Genomic DNA, 16,159 nt, shown 5'->3' with positions numbered 1-16,159 from the left:
TAGAGATGGTGTACCACACATTTCTGTACTGCTGACATTCTTGCCAGATACGTACAGTTCTAAGATATTTACATAATTTACCTCATTTAATACTCACAGAAAAACTACAAGGAACAGATAGTTGGTATAATACTTATATAGACATGGAAACTCGGGCTCAAAAAAGCTAAGAAACGTGCTTATACTTAGAAATCTCCAAAACAGATTTAAATTAGGGCTTTTGGTTCCAAAGTATTCGTTGTAACCACTGCATCACAGCAGGTAAAATCAAGGAAAACTTACGAGTCTAACAAGTCACTTCTGTTCTTCCAAGGAAGCCCAAAGTCAGTTGCAAGAACTAAATGAAAATGAACAGAATAAGATTAGGACCTTGAAGGAACTCACTATCAGCTAACAATAAACTCTGGGCTAAAAGTCTGGGGAACAGCAAGAGAGAGACCCAAGAGACCTTGGGAGGTCAGAGAAGACTTCAGAGAGAAGACTGCAGGCAAAAGTTCCTTAAAGGCAGGAGGAGGACCAGAGAGGCATGAAACAATACACACATTTGGGAACTGCGGGTAGGGTGATAAACATACTTGAGCATAGGGAAGTGGCCGCAGACTGAGCTAACCTTGGCCTGATCATGGAAAACATTCCATGCCAGTGATTCTCCAGGTGTGGCTCCTGGACCAGCAGCATTGACCCGCTCCCCCGGGAATTTTTCAGATGTGCAAATTCTCAGAAATTGAGCATGGAGTCCAACAATCTATTTTCAAAGTTCTCCAGGGATTCTAATGCATGCTAAATCTCAAGAACCACTGGTCTAAGCCATTCTCAAGTGTTTGGACATGATTTGTTAGAGGATAGAAAGCCACAGAAGGTTCTAATGAAATGGAAAAACATAATAGGTGTAGCACGTAAAATTCCTAAATAGTCAAAATGGAGTCCTAAGGTTGTTTCAAGATGCTTTAAAAATATAAGATTACAGGACTGATCAATTATTTACATCTCTAACTTCTAAAAAAGCTGTCTCTCTTGCTGTTACCAAAATAAAGGAAGAGACTTTGGGCCATAACTAACACCTGACGGCATTCCTGCCTCAGCCACAAACATACAGAGGTATGTATGTTTGCAAGAAATGCAAACTAAAAGAAGACTTTGGCTATAACTAACACCTGATGGCAATCCCGCCTCAGTCACCTTTTATTTGCAATCAGTGTTCTGATAGGAATCCAGACAACATATGCACCAATGAAAGGAGGAACTAACACCCCTGGGAATCAAGAAAGAAGCAGTCGCTTTGTTATTGTATTAGTCCTTTCTCACACTGCTAATAAAGACATAGCTGAGATAGGGTAATTTATGAAGAAAATGAAGTTTAATGAACTCACAGTTCCACTCGACTAAGGAGGCCTCACAATCACGGTGAAAGATGAAGGAAAAGCAAAGGCAGGTCTTACATGGTGGTAGGCAAGAGTGCCTGTGCGTAGGAACCTCCCTTTATAAAACCATCAGATCTCATGAGACTTACTCCCTATCGCCAGAACAGCATGGGAAAACCCACCCTCATGATTCCATTACCTCCCACTGGGTCACTCCCTCAGCACATGGGGATTATGGGAGCTACAGTTCAAGGAACTTGGAGGCTTCAACAATTATTTGCAACAATGAGAGGCAGCTAAGTCACTCTATGTAATGAGTAACTACTATGAATCATGTTCTGAGCTTGTGGTTCTGGATATTCTTTAGCAAATTAAGGACTCAATCTATCATAATTAAATCAAAATAAATCAGCATATGAGTAAAATCACTTTAAAAAATTGATTCATGATTGAGTAATATGGAGACATGGGAATAATCAAATTATGATTGTACTAAGGATAGAATTGACAATTATAAACTATCACCCTCCTGTTGTTGTAATTGTAAGGTATAGGTAGGGGAATTAGACACTTTCTCTAGGAAAAAGATATGTCAGCTAAATTTTGTGGAAACTATTGTCATCATGATGGAAATCAGTTCCCATCTTTGCTGGTCTCGTTTAGCCAACGTGTTAGAAACCAGCTGGAGACCCTCAGTGTTAGATGACTATGTAATTAGGTAGGTTGCTTCCTTATATGGCCATTCATTTGTTCAGACCCTTTCAATTTGTATGCCTAAAGGATTATAGGGTAACTGAGGCATGTACTTACCAAAAAATGATCCATAGTAAAAATAAGTTCATCACTTTATTTTATATGATTTATGGGGGTCACTAGAATGAAATGTGCTTTCTCACTGGTAAGTACCATGAACTTCCCACCTGTGCCTTCACAGCTGCTTTTGCCTAAAACACAACATGCTCTAAGCCTCAAGAGCCATTTTTCAAAGTCAGTTATTCGAAGTGCAGTAAACTTTAGAACATAGATTAATAATATTCAACACCCTTGCCTCTGGCCTACCTACTAAAGAAACATCAATCCCACTTTCTCCGTTCCTATCCAGGGTTTCAAATAACTATATGCCCACTTTACTGGGTTTTTATTTTTACTTTAGCAATGAATTTGCCATGTGAACAGCAAAATAATTTATCAAAATAAATGATGTGAGTGAATCTATAATAATTAGTACTACTTTTTAATCAACCACAAAATAGACTTGATATGTAATAAGAAAGGAAATATACGATTTGCTCTGGAAAAAATACAGATTTTAGAATACTTTCTTGCAATCTGGAATAAAAAAATCCATTACTAGGATTTTTTTTTAAAAAACAATCAGTAAAAAGAATTTTAAATTATATTACATTTATTGATAGACAACCAAATGTGTGAAAATATCTACTCAGAAAAAGTTGGCTCACACCTGTAATCCCAGCACTTTGGGAGGCTGAGGCGTTGGATCACCTAAGGTCAGGAGTTGGAGACCAGCCTGGCCAACATGGTGGAACCCCATCCCTACTAAAAATACAAAAATTAGCCAGGTGTGGTGATGTACATCTATAATCCCAGCTACTCAGGAAGCTGAGGCAGGAGAATCACTTGAACCCAGGAGATGGAGTTTGCAATGAGCCAATATTGTGCCACTTCACTCTAGCCTGGGTGACAGAGAGAGACTCTATCTCAAAAAAAAAGAAGAAATCAAGAAATATAATAAACTTCTTCAAAAAAAAGTTATTTAACATTTTTTGTTACAGAAAAGCCAAAACTAATGCCAGTATCTCTTATATTACTTTATTTTTAATAACACAATGAAAGTTTTAAAGTCAGAGACAAATAAATGCAATAACATTCTTGAAATACAATTTTACAGAACAGTATTATCACCTTTATTAAATCAGGTATCATTTATGTTGCATGCAGACAAGGATTCTAACGTGGACTAACTTTTGAGACATACTGCATATATTATTCAGAAAAGTTACAACAGCACAGAGCAGCATGGTTATGAAAACAATGTTTACCAAATTTAACTTTTCATCAGGAACTCCATAGAATTTTTAATAAAGTGACCAAAAATTCGTGAGCTCTCACTGCTATTTTTCTATTTGTTAGAAAGTTCTTCATCATACTGACCTCAAATTATTTAAATTTCAACTGTGTTGTTTCTAGTTCTACCACTTGGAGCTGAATAACATATTTTTTTTATTTTTTAAGAGTATCATGTTCTCTTATTTTCTTCTTTACCAACTAAGGATCTTTTTTAAAAACAAAATTTTGCGGTGATGCACAATGAGAACACATGGACACAGGGAGGAGAGCATCACACACTGAGGTCTGTTTTGAGGGGCAAAGGGAGGGACAGCCAGGGGTTGGGGAGGTCCAGGAGGGATAACATGGGGAGAAATGCCAGATGTAGGTGACAGGGGGATGGAGGCAGCAAAACACAATGCCATGTATGTACCTATGCAACAATCCTGCATGCTCTACAGATGTACCACAGAATTTAAAGTACAATTTAAAAAAAAAACAAAATTGCTCTTAATATACCAAAGTCATAGGCCATTTCATATCCTTGTCATGCACTTAAAAAGAAAATATATTATTATTATTATTATTTTTCAACTTAACTTTTAAGTCAGGGGTACATGTGCAGGTTTGTTATATAGGTAAAGTCATGTCATGGGGGTTTGTTGTATAGATTATTTCATCACCCAGGTGTTAAGCCTAGTACCCATTAGGTATTTTTCCTGATTCTTTCCCCTCTCCAACCCTCCATCCTCCAGTAGGCCCCAGTGTGTTTTGTTCTTCTCTACATGCCCATGTGTTCTCATCATTTAGCTCCCACTTATCAGTGAGAATATGCAGAAACCGTATTTTTAAAATGATAACACTGAAAACTGAAAACAACACTTGAGTCTTCCCTTTACATATGAGTAACCATAATGTTGTGAACCATCTTCTGAGCTTGGTGTTCTTGGTATTATTTAAATATTGGCCAGGCACAGTCACTCACTCCTGTAATCCCAGCGCTTTGGGAGTCCAAGGTGGGCAGATCACGAGGTCAGGAGTTCAAAACCAGCCTGAACAACATGGTAAAACCCTGTCTCTACTAAAAGTAAATATATAATACAAAAACTAGCCGGGCATGGTGGCATGCACCTATAGTCCCAGCTACTCAGGAGACTGAGGCAGGAGAATCACTTGAACCTGGGAGGCGGAGGTTGCAGTGAACCAAGATCATGCCATTGTACTCCAGCTGGGGCAACAAAACGAGACTCCATCTCAAAAAAAAAAAACAAAAAAACAAAAAACAAAACAACAAATTAAGGACTCAGCCTACCAGAATTAGGTTATAATTTTGTGAGAAGCTTAAGATCATATTATCTTTCTGCTAGATCTTTTGCATTCTTCTTCAGATTAGACCCAGAGACAATAATAAAGACTCTTGTCTATTTCTAAGCCTCATCCTCCATATTCTGTACTTTAAGATGAAAAATAGTAGAAAAAGTCAGCTCATCAAACAAGTTTGATGAAGGTAAATAATGATGGGAGAGCTACAAAGAAATTGTGTTTGCAATGAGGTTGAGGTAAATTGGAACAAATATTTGAAAGTCAATTTGTCAATATGCATGTATGAGAAACATAAAAGTGTTTGTACCTCTTGAATTGAAACTTTCATTTTGGAGAATCCTGAGGTAATTTTCAAAGTAAATGCATAAAGATAGGAGAAGCGAAATTTTTAACATTAGATGTTGGTTTAAAATCTATGTTATTTTATTTGGCTGGGTGCAGTGGCTCACACCTGTAATCTCAGCACTTTGGGAGGCCAACCAAGGCAGGGATCACCTGAAGTCAGCAGTTCAAGACCAGCCTGGCCAACATGGTGAAACCTCACCTCTACTAAAAATACAGTAATTTGGGCGTGGTGGCATGTGCCTGTAATCCCAGCTACTCGGCGGGGGGGCTGCGGCAGGAGAATTCCTTGAACCTGGGAGGTGGAGATTGCAGTGAGCCAAGATTGTACCATTGCACTCCAGCCTGGGCAACAAGAGGGAAACTTCATCTCAAAAAAAAATCTACATTTTTAAAAAATAGGTGCCTACTATAATTACAACTGTGTAGCAGACATTAAAGTCTGGATGGGAAAATAATGACCACAAATGGCCATTCTAGTTATTTTATATTTTTAGTTCATGTTTTAAAATAATGTTCAATTCATTTAATATTTTATCATAATTTTATTACATGTATTATTTTAAATTGTTGCCTTTGGAAGTCATCAGATTTGGGTCAAATCCAGTTCTTCTATTTACTAGTTGAGCTAAGTAACTAAACTATTTTAAGCTTAGTTTCGTTGCCTCTGAAGTTGAGATAATGACAAATTATTTGACATTGTTACCGTAGCTAAATGTTTTTGTTTCTTTCTCTAAACTCAAACACTATACGGCATTTCCCAAACCTGTACCATCATGACTAACGAGATTTTTTTGTCTTATTTTGGTTTTGTTTTTTTCCTAAAGACATTAGTATATAAATATGCCATCCAAATAAGGCAAATGCTGTGTCTGTTTACAGTCTATCCTTCTAAAGTTCCCATTGAAAGAGCAAAAAGAAAATATAAAAAACATAAAGTAGAAAAACAGCAGACCGTGCTCGCTTCGGCAGCACATATACTAAAATTGGAACGATACAGAGAAGATTAGCATGGCCCCTGCGCAAGGATGACATGCAAATTCATGAAGCGTTCCATATTTTTAACAGAGGCACCAGAGGCAACACAACATATCTACAACTATACAATCTTTGATAAACCTGACAAAAACAAGCAAGGGGGAAAGGATTCCCTGTTTAACAAATGGTGTTGGGAAAACTGGCTAGCCATGTGCAGAAAGCAGAAACTGGACCCCTTCCTGACACCTTACACTAAAATTAACTCCAGATGGATTAAAGACTTAAACATAAGACCTGGCACCATAAAAACCCTAGAAGGAAATCTAGGTAAAACTATCCAGGACATAGGAGTAGGCAAGGACTTCATGAACAAAACACCAAAAGCATTGGCAACAAAAGCCAAAATAGACAAATGGGACCTAATGAAACTCCACAGCTTCTGCACGGCAAAAGAAACAGTCACTAGAGTGGATCGGCAACCAACAGAATGGGAAAAAATTTTTGCAGTTTACCCATCTGACAAAGGGCTGATATCCAGAATTTACAAAGAACTCAGAGTTACAGGAAAAAAACAAACAAGCCCATTCAAAAGTGGGCAAAGGATATGAACAGATACTTTACGAAAGAAGACATATATGAGGCCAACAATCATGAAAAAATGCTCATCGTCACTGGTCATCAGAGAGATGCAAATCAAAACCACATTGAGATACCATCTCACGCCAGTTAGAATGACGATCAGTAAAAAATCTGGAGACAACAGATGCTGGAGAGGATGTGGAGAAAAAGGAACACTTTTACACTGTTGGTGGGAGTGTAAATTAGTTCAACCATTGTGGAAGACAGTGTGGCGATTCCTCAAGGCCTTAGAAATAGAAATTCCATTTGACCCAGCAATCCCATTACTGGGTATATATATCCAAAAGACTATAAATCGTTCTACTATAAGGACACATGTACACGAATGTTCATTGCAGCACTGTTTACAATAGCAAAGACCTGGAATCAACCAAAATGCCCATTGATAATAGACTGGATTGGAAAAATGTGGCACATATACACCATGGAATATTATGCAGCAATCAGAAATGATGAGGTTGTGTCATTTGTAGGGACATGGATGAATCTGGAGAACGTCATCCTCAGCAAACTGACACAAGAACAGAAAATGAAACACCGCATATTCTCACTCATAGGTGGGTGATGAAAAATGAGAACACGTGGACACAGAAAGGGGAGTACTAAACACTGGGGTCTATTGGGGGGAAAAGGGGAGGACCAGTGGGAGGGGGAGGTGGGGAGGGATAGCCTGGGGAGAAATGCCAAATGTGGGTGAAGGGGAGAAGGAAAGAAAAGCACACTGCCAATGTGTGTTCCTACGCAACTGTCTTACATGCTCTGCTCATGTACCCCAAAACCTAAAATCCAATAAAAAATTAAAAAAAAAAGAAAAACAGCAGACCAGGACAATAAACACAGGCGGATGAAGAAAGAAAGAAAAAATAACAGGAGAAACAGTCAACACTCACCTAAGACCGCAGAGGAACGAATGTTCTTCCCTGAAGAGTGCTGAGCAATCTTCAGGCACAGGCTCAACAAGCAGGAGGAACAGCTGCTGACCACGGGAACCACAAAAAGTAATTACCAAAGACCTTTATTCAGAGCAGCTGCCCCAGCGAGAGCAGCCTCTTCCCATTCCCGCATTATGTGGAGAACGGAGAAAGGAGACAAGCTTTAATCTCCTGGATAAAATCTGATGACTTCTTTCCTAAAGTGGTTCTTGTAGGTAGCAACCTACTTCCAGTTGTTCCTTCAGTTCTTGAAACTAAAGAACAAAACACAAAGCTTGAGGAAACACTGTACTAAAGTACAGTACACTAAATATACTAAGTACACAGATACCAGCGTATCAGATAGAGTAAAATGTAAGCACATCCTCTCCCCAAAGCTTAGGCCGAGGCGGGAGGATGGCTTGAGCCTGGGAGGAGGAGGTTGCAGTGAGCCCTGATCTCACCACTGTACCACTCCAACCTCAGGGACAGGGTGAGATCCCTTATCTGGGGATCCACAGCTTGACTGATTCTCACTGCTGTGCTCCAAGCCTATGCCCATGACCACTTTTTAAAAACATCTATTTGGTCCTTCCATTGAAAGAATTAAACTGTCAGGAAAACAGATCTACACAGCTGCAAATGAAATCCATTCAAGCCACCTATATTCATCAACCTAATATTTCATATTAACAAATTTCAAGAGGTGATAATAAGGTTTCTGAGGAAAAGTAATAGCGTGAAAAAAAATCATCAATCAGTTCCTAATCCAACAGTCACAGCTACAGCACTTAAAATTTTTTAGCACAAAGAAACTATGACATGTAGAGTTCACCAAATGTCCTGCTATACCTCTGTCCTATAAGATTTCCTGATATACACATCTAATAACCTTGTCAAGAAAAGACATGCAGTTCACCTGATGTGACACTGGACCTAGTCATTATCAATGTATGTTGTGCACACACACAAACATCCCATTATTTAAATAATACACAGAAAAATGCTGCCAAAGGTAGTTAAGTAACCTAATGCATGCTTTTCTGAACTGGATATTCACCCCACTTTAAAAATAAGAATGGGATGATCTTGCCATGTCTTCCATTTTCTGTGTTTCAAAAATGATCCAGCTCATTCAGCAATTTCCAACTCCCTGTGCCAATGTTTTTGATAGGGTAAGAAAAATTTGAGACAGAAACTTGACTTAAAAAAAACAACATTCTGTGCATCTGAACCAGAGTTGTACATTTATTGTTTCTTTGTTACCTACAACAAATTTATCGGTCAGGTATTTTCCTTCCGTTTTCAAGATAAGAAGAAGAATGCCCACAGAAGTAAGGAATGCTCTACAGTCACAGAGCAAGTGTGTAGTAGTGCCAGGTTTCAAGCCATTTCTGTTTGGGGAAAGGCAGTCCTTTTTCTGTGTCAGCGTCTTCTATTCACCTTTGAATAGAGAGTCCATAACCTCAATCTCATGCACATTATTTCATGAGTCTGACCTCAGAGAGCTCTCTGCACCAGCAAGCACATTGGCATCTTTAGATAGCTCTCATCACACGAAAGTTAAATACTTGCACACTGAATTGCCTTTCAAGAGCAACTCAACCTTCTCAAGCTATTTCCTTTGTAAAGACTTGTTCTTTGAGAAGGAGATGAAATTTCACTTCAGGTTTTGAAATATGCCATCATATAGCAGAGCAAAGCCGACTGGTGATTCTCAATTTTCTTCCTCACTCATAACACACCTTTGAGTAATACGGTTACATTTCCTAAAGTTCCTTCACCACTTCGGTTAGATAGCATTCAGGGAGACAGTTTAGTCAATAGTCGCCTATGTCCTTGCAATTTTCAAACTGTGGTGCATATAATATCACCCAAGTACCACCAAGGTGTCTTATTTAAGAAAATCAGAAACTTTGGTGTCATTCACAGAAATTATTGAATCAGGGCAATGCCCAAGAATCTGAACCATAAAGTATATACTGTGAGAGTTTGGTTTGGGTATCGCAATTTGTATTTTGAAAAACAATGTTCTACCTTTTAGGAAATAACATTTTCAACAAGGTCCATCATGATTCTCCCACATTCTCTATACTTAGCCAGAAAAGTTCTGTGACTCATGCCTGAAGAGTGGACATTCTGAGAGCTTGCCTGAGTCTCTTCTGTACCTGTTATTAATGTTATCTCTTCATCCATCTGACCACATAGCTCAGTTATTCTTCCATAACATTTATTTTAATGGCTCTATTTTTCCTCCTCTTATGTTCACTGGTATCTGTAATTTTCTGTGCATTCTAGACATTTTTGACATATAAGGTTACTCTGCCTTCTCCTTAACAGTTCTTTGTACAGTATGTCCAGTTTCATTGCGGGTGAACCTCAGAGATTTAGGATAAAACCTGAGAAGTAATTGTTCGATAACCTGAATGACTGAATCACCATATTTAACCCTGAATCCCCTTCCACAGAATCTCAGATGTTAGTCACTTATCTGCTATCCTGCCTCAAAATGTTAAGGTCTCTTTTCCACTTACATTTTGCATGTTGTAATTATGTAACAATATATATTTCATACAGAATATCAAAATGAAATAAGACTTTAACCCATCCAGCAGGAACACCAAAGAGTGACTCCATTTTTTTTACTGTAAAAATGTTCCAAAACAGACATTAAGTCTCTATTTTTCTTCCAGAAACACCGTTGAGCAGGTATCATTAAGTTGCTCCAATTCAGTAATATATCAATAATCAACACGATATATTTAAAAGATGGAATTTTGATATTATAATGTTATCAGATGTGACTAAAATGGTTTTAAGTTGGTATTGCATCATCCTCTTTATAGAAATATAAAACAAATGAAGAAATACTACTGAATAAAGTCAAATGGCAGGAGCTATAGACGTTGAAGAAAATATACCAGAACCATGTGTTTCTATATAGGGAGTTCACTGAAACTGACTTTGCTGCCAGGGAAATGTGCAGTTTGCAGTGATCACCTTATTCAAAAATCACAACGACTAAAGTTATAGTAGCAAATATGCCTGTGCTTGGGCTTCCGAATCACAGCTTGTCCCAGCTGAGCTACTTGGCTCTATATCCTTCCATATGAATTCACAGAGATATGTAAGTACCGGGAGGACTGGCAAAAGCACATTCCCGTTTATTATTATAAAGCTTTTGTATGATCTTCTGAGCATCACTGAATAAGCTCTGCAAAGCTCAAGGCCAAGGACTAAGGTGAGCTCAGCATCTTCCTCTGCCCTCTTCTCCTAGGTCTATACTCTAATCTCCAGTCTTGCTTTAATATTGAAAATATCCTCCAAAAGGGCATGCTAGACCTTCTGGTTATAGTTCTTTTATCCAAAACTTATGGGAAAAAATTAATTCTACTAATGTTTAGCACATGGATTGAAAATGGAGGACCCTCCTCCAGTTTGCATGCCATGTAGAGAATGTACAGAATCATGAGAATAGTGTGTTCACTCCACAGCAAGGCGGTTCACAGCGGAACCCTCTCCTATGTGTCCCCTTTCAGCAAGCTACAATCTGTGACAGTTTGCAGGAACTTAACTTCACAGGTGTAGACTATAATACTTCCTAGTTTCTAATGAAACCACAAAATTTAAAATGATCCTTAAAAAATGTCTGTAGGCCGGGCGCGGTGGCTCAAGCCTGTAATCCCAGCACTTTGGGAGGCCGAGGCGGGTGGATCACGAGGTCAACAGATCGAGACCATCCTGGTCAACATGGTGAAACCCCGTCTCTACTAAAAATTACAAAAAGTTAGCTGGGCACGGTGGCGCGTGCCTGTAATCCCAGTTACTCAGGAGGCTGAGGCAGGAGAATTGCCTGAACCCAGGGGGCGGAGGTTGCGGTGAGCCGAGATTGCGCCATTGCACTCCAGCCTGGGTAACAAGAGCGAAACTCCGTCTCAAAAAAAAAAAAAAAAAAAAAAATGTCTGTAAAGAAATCAATGTTTAAAATAATATTAATATGCAAGGATAACAACAGCAACAAAAAGTAGATGTGATACTTTCACTCTTCTAGCAAAAGCTCTTTTTATAAGCTTAAAAATAATAGTGAAATAATGTGCTCTGATAAAAATTGAATCCAAAATATTTATCAAAAATTATTTTAGCATTTGCAATATGCTACTAAGTGTATATTTTGAGATATTAGATAATAATCAGTAATTAATTTTAAAATTCAGTACCAAGAACATGAAAACCTTTCTTCTTAATTTTTTAGCAAATAACAATACTTTACAAAATTTCACTGAGCATAGTAGTAAATGCTTACAAGCCTCTTCGGAGGTTTCTCACTTAAAAATAAAGGCAAAACCTCACAAGTGTTTGGAAAACACTTTTTCTTTTGTATACAGCAAAAATGACTGAAATGATACACAAAAGACAGTATAATCACAAAATAAAATGCATTCCTTTGTCAGCAAATGATGCTAGAATATATGGAAAGCATTGGTAAAAATTGGAAAAACATTATTGGAAGAAATATGCAGTGTGGGAAAACTGTTATACAGTCAGATGAAAATACAGATGTTGTTAATGCATCAGATTTGTAATATTTTGGTATACTATAGATTCCCCTTTAATAATGAAGCACATTGAAAACCTATATTCTTGTGAGCCAACGGAAGAAAGAAGTACCAGAGAAGACATAGTCTCAATGCTAAATTATTGCTTATATAGAAAACAATGTTTTGTGGGAAAATTGGGGAAACAATCATTGATAGAACAGCTGCTCTGGCTGGAATAGAGAATTCCAGACTGAGCCTATGAGCTAGCACCACAAGTGAATTTTCTTCACTGCATTATTCATAAGCAGACAAAAGCAGTGAAATGCACAGTGTGTTGCAGGACATCATGGATGTGGTTTATTTTATACAAATGGCACATTCAAAGTGTACGAAAATCATTGCAATGTTTGCAGTGAAATGGCAAATGATCACAAAACTCCTTTATACCACCAGCAGTTCACTAGTTATCTTGGGATATATTAATTTGGTTGTCGAATTCCAATATTGCAAAGTTACCAATCTTCTTTTGTGAAGACAAATGGCTATGTCGATATTCTTCCCAACTGATGCTTATTTTATTTTCAAAATTTATTTATCTACTTATTTTTATAGAGATGAGATTTTGCTGTGTTGCTCAGGCTGGTCTCACACTCCTTGGCTCTGTGCCTGACTCCAGGTGATGTTTAAACACACACACAAATATACATACACACCCTAACCCTAACCCTAACCCTAACCCTAACCCTAATGCAAATGTGCTATTTTAACGAGGAAGAAGTTGACCATTTGTCTAAAGAAACTTATGCCACAGGGGTGACATTTTGAAAAGAGTTGTTTGGAAACCACCTGGTTTCTAATCATGGTCTACCATTTATTGGCTGCATTGTATTCTGGCAAATTATGTAATATTTTGTGCCCCTGAGTCTTTATTTGTGAGGGAGATAATAGAATCTCCATCACAAGATTGCAGTCAGGCTCTGATGCACTACTGTAATCATATGAAAGCTTAGCCCAGTGCCTAACACATGGTAAGCAATCATCAATAAATGTTAGCTACTGCCAGTATCACCACGACCACCAACATCACCACAACCACCACCAGCACCCTCACAAGCTGTGACTGCCCTATGAGTGCCCACTTACCTGGGTGGAACTGCATTCTGCAGATTTTTTTCTTGTGTATTTCTGGTGAGTGTGTGCTACTGGAAAGATTCTGAGAGTTTGTGAGGTTGGCTGGAAGGCAGCAGTCACTGTGTAGCACATGTGCATTGCAGTTCATCTGCTGACTCATCCCACTGTCCAAAAACAACAGCTGGGCCATGTGTGTCCTGGCTCCATGATGAAGGGTTCCAGCTTCCACAGGGTGCCTAATATGGTTTGGCTTTGTGTCCCCACCCAAATCTCACCCTGAATTGTAACAATCCCCACATGTCATTGGAGGGACCTGGTGGGAAGTAATTGAATCATGGGTGTGAGTTTTTCCATGCTGTTCTCATGATAGTGAGTAAATCTCACAAGATCTGATGGTTTTATAAAGGGGGGGTCCCCTACACATGCCTTCTTGCCTGCCACCATGTAAGACATGCCTTTGTTCTCCTTTGTCTTCCATCATGATTGTGAGGCCTCCCCAGCCACAGGGAACTGAGTCTGTTAAACCTCTTTTTCTTTATAAATTACCCAGTCTCATATTTGTTTTTATTAGCAGCATGAGAACAGACTAATACAGTAAATTGGTACCAGAAGTGGAGTGCTGCTGTAAAGACACCTGAAAATACGGAAGTGACTTTGTAACTGGGTGACAGGCACAGGTTGGAACAGTTTGGAGAGCTCAGCAGAATACTGGGAAATATGGGAAAGTTTGGAACTTCCTAGAGACTTGGAGGGCTCAGAAGATAGGAAGATGTGGGAATGTTTGGAACTTCCTAGAGAGTTGTTGAATGGCTTTAACCAAAATGCTGATAATGCACTGAAGCTGTGAAAAGAGGGCCATCATCTTCCAGAACCCAGAATGCAAGACCCACCGAGAGCTTGCACTGTGTACCTGGAATAGTCACAGATACTCAATGCCAGCCCATGAGAATGACTGGGAAGGAAGCTGTATCCTGCATACCCATAGGGGTGAAGCTGCCCAAGACCATGGAAACCCACTTCTTGTATCAGCATGACCTGGATTTGAGATAGAAGGGACTTGCCTTGTCTCAGATGAAACTTTGGACTATGGACTTTTGAGTTGATTGGTTTTGAAATGTGAGGACATGACATTTGGGAGGGGTTAGGGGCAGAATGATATGGTTTGGCTCTGTGTTCCCAGCCAAATCTCATTTTGAATTGTAATAATCCCCACATGTTGTGGGAGGGACCCTGTAGGAGGTAACTGAATCAAGGGAGCAGGTTTTTCTCCTGCTGTTCTTGAGGTGGTGAATAAGTCTCACAAGATCTGATGGTTTTATAAAGGGAAGTTCTCCCACACACACTCTCTTGCCTGCCACCATGTAATGTGGCTTTGCTCCTCCTTCAACTTCCACCATGATTGTGGGGCCTCCCCAGCCGTGTGGAACTGTGAGTCCACTAAACCTCTTCCTCTTTATAAATTACCCAGTCTTGGAGTTGTCATTATCAGCAGCACGAGGATAGACCTAATACAGTGCCCTTGTCACCAAGGTCAGAAGCAGCAGGAATGGATATGGGTTTTAGCCCATTGTTGGGGGATTTAAGTTTGTGCTCACGGATTCCACCCTCCTCATTTTCATCTCTTCCTGACATCCTGCCCTGTGGACTCCAGGATCAAGCATCAGACGTGGAGATAGATTCTTAAGAATTGATTAACCAACCCCTAACACTGTGTAAACCAATTCTGTAAATGCAGATGCAGGTATGTGCACATGTGGACGTGCACACAGACACGCACACTATTACTAGTTCTGTTAATTTAGTTTAACACTAATGAATACACCAGTCAAACGACAAAAAAAGAATAGAATTTTGCTCCAGTATGTTGAAGTAAAATAGTCATAGCACCCCACTACAGGTTTTCCTGGGATAGACACTTAGAAACCTTGCTAGCTTGTAGGTAAACCGGATCTGTTACTGCACCAGTGGAAGAGGTATAAGTCCATAGTTGAAATTAGGGGTTAGAACTGGATATCAGTGGTTACAGAGTGTCATGAGGTGAATTTGTCCCTTAAACACCACTACATTGAAGTCCCAGTACCTTGTATATCAGAATATGAACACATTTAGAGTGAGGGACTTTAAACAGGTAATTAATGAGATCATCTAGGTGAGCCCTAATCCAATATGTCTGGTGTCCTTATAAGAAGAGGAGATTCGAAGATAGAGGCCACAGGATGATCTAGGGATGATCATGTGAGGACACCATGAGAAACTGGTCATCTAGAAGCCTAGGAGAGAAGCCTCATAAGAACCCAAACTTGACACCTTGATCTTGAACTCACAGCCTTCAGGACTGTACAAAATTGAATTTCTGTTGTTTGAACCACCTGATATTTTGTTATGGCAATCCTAGAAAACTAGTACAGGAGGCAATCCCAAAAGTCAAACCAAAAAAAAAAAAAAAAACAGAACAATGACGGCACCAATGCCTTTAATCACTGCACCAAAAACCCTTTCACCTAACTGTGGCCACATAACTAATCTTGCTCTTTATTCTACTCATTCTTCAAGAAGAAAAGCAAGAAACTTAACTTTCCCTGCTGCCAAAAAGTCAAAAGGAGCTTTTCTCATTGCCTTATTTTTTAATTGCAAAGAGAATATACAGAGAAAATTCAGCATTATTATTAAACTGAATTGAAAGAAGTTCTTCCTTTTCCCTATCATTGTTCAGCTATTTTAAAAAACTTGCTTGGCTCCTGGAAACCAAGAAGTACCAACCCTACACCTACTTCATCATCAGTTTTCAAAAGATTTGCCCCCTGATCAAAGTCATGGGCACCAGGGAAATATGGAGTTGAGATATTTTTCTCTTGTTTGGTCTTAATCT

The 16,159-nt window shown here is 38.9% G+C and overlaps 1 long non-coding RNA gene and 1 other non-coding gene across 14 annotated transcripts in view; one reads left to right on the top strand and one right to left on the bottom strand.

Annotated features, from left to right (window-relative positions):
• Positions 1-16,159, bottom strand: part of LOC108587907 (uncharacterized) — a 651,298-nt gene that overhangs the window by 352,965 nt on the left and 282,174 nt on the right. The window lies entirely within an intron of this gene.
• LOC118146973 (U6 spliceosomal RNA) lies at positions 6,050-6,156 on the top strand. Its single transcript, XR_004733156.1, has one exon. It is a non-coding gene; the product is annotated as a U6 spliceosomal RNA (small nuclear RNA).

Source organism: Callithrix jacchus, chromosome 13 (genome assembly GCF_049354715.1).
Source record: "Callithrix jacchus isolate 240 chromosome 13, calJac240_pri, whole genome shotgun sequence".
Classification (NCBI taxonomy): domain Eukaryota; kingdom Metazoa; phylum Chordata; class Mammalia; order Primates; family Cebidae; genus Callithrix; species Callithrix jacchus.
This window is presented reverse-complemented; position numbering and strand designations above follow the sequence as displayed.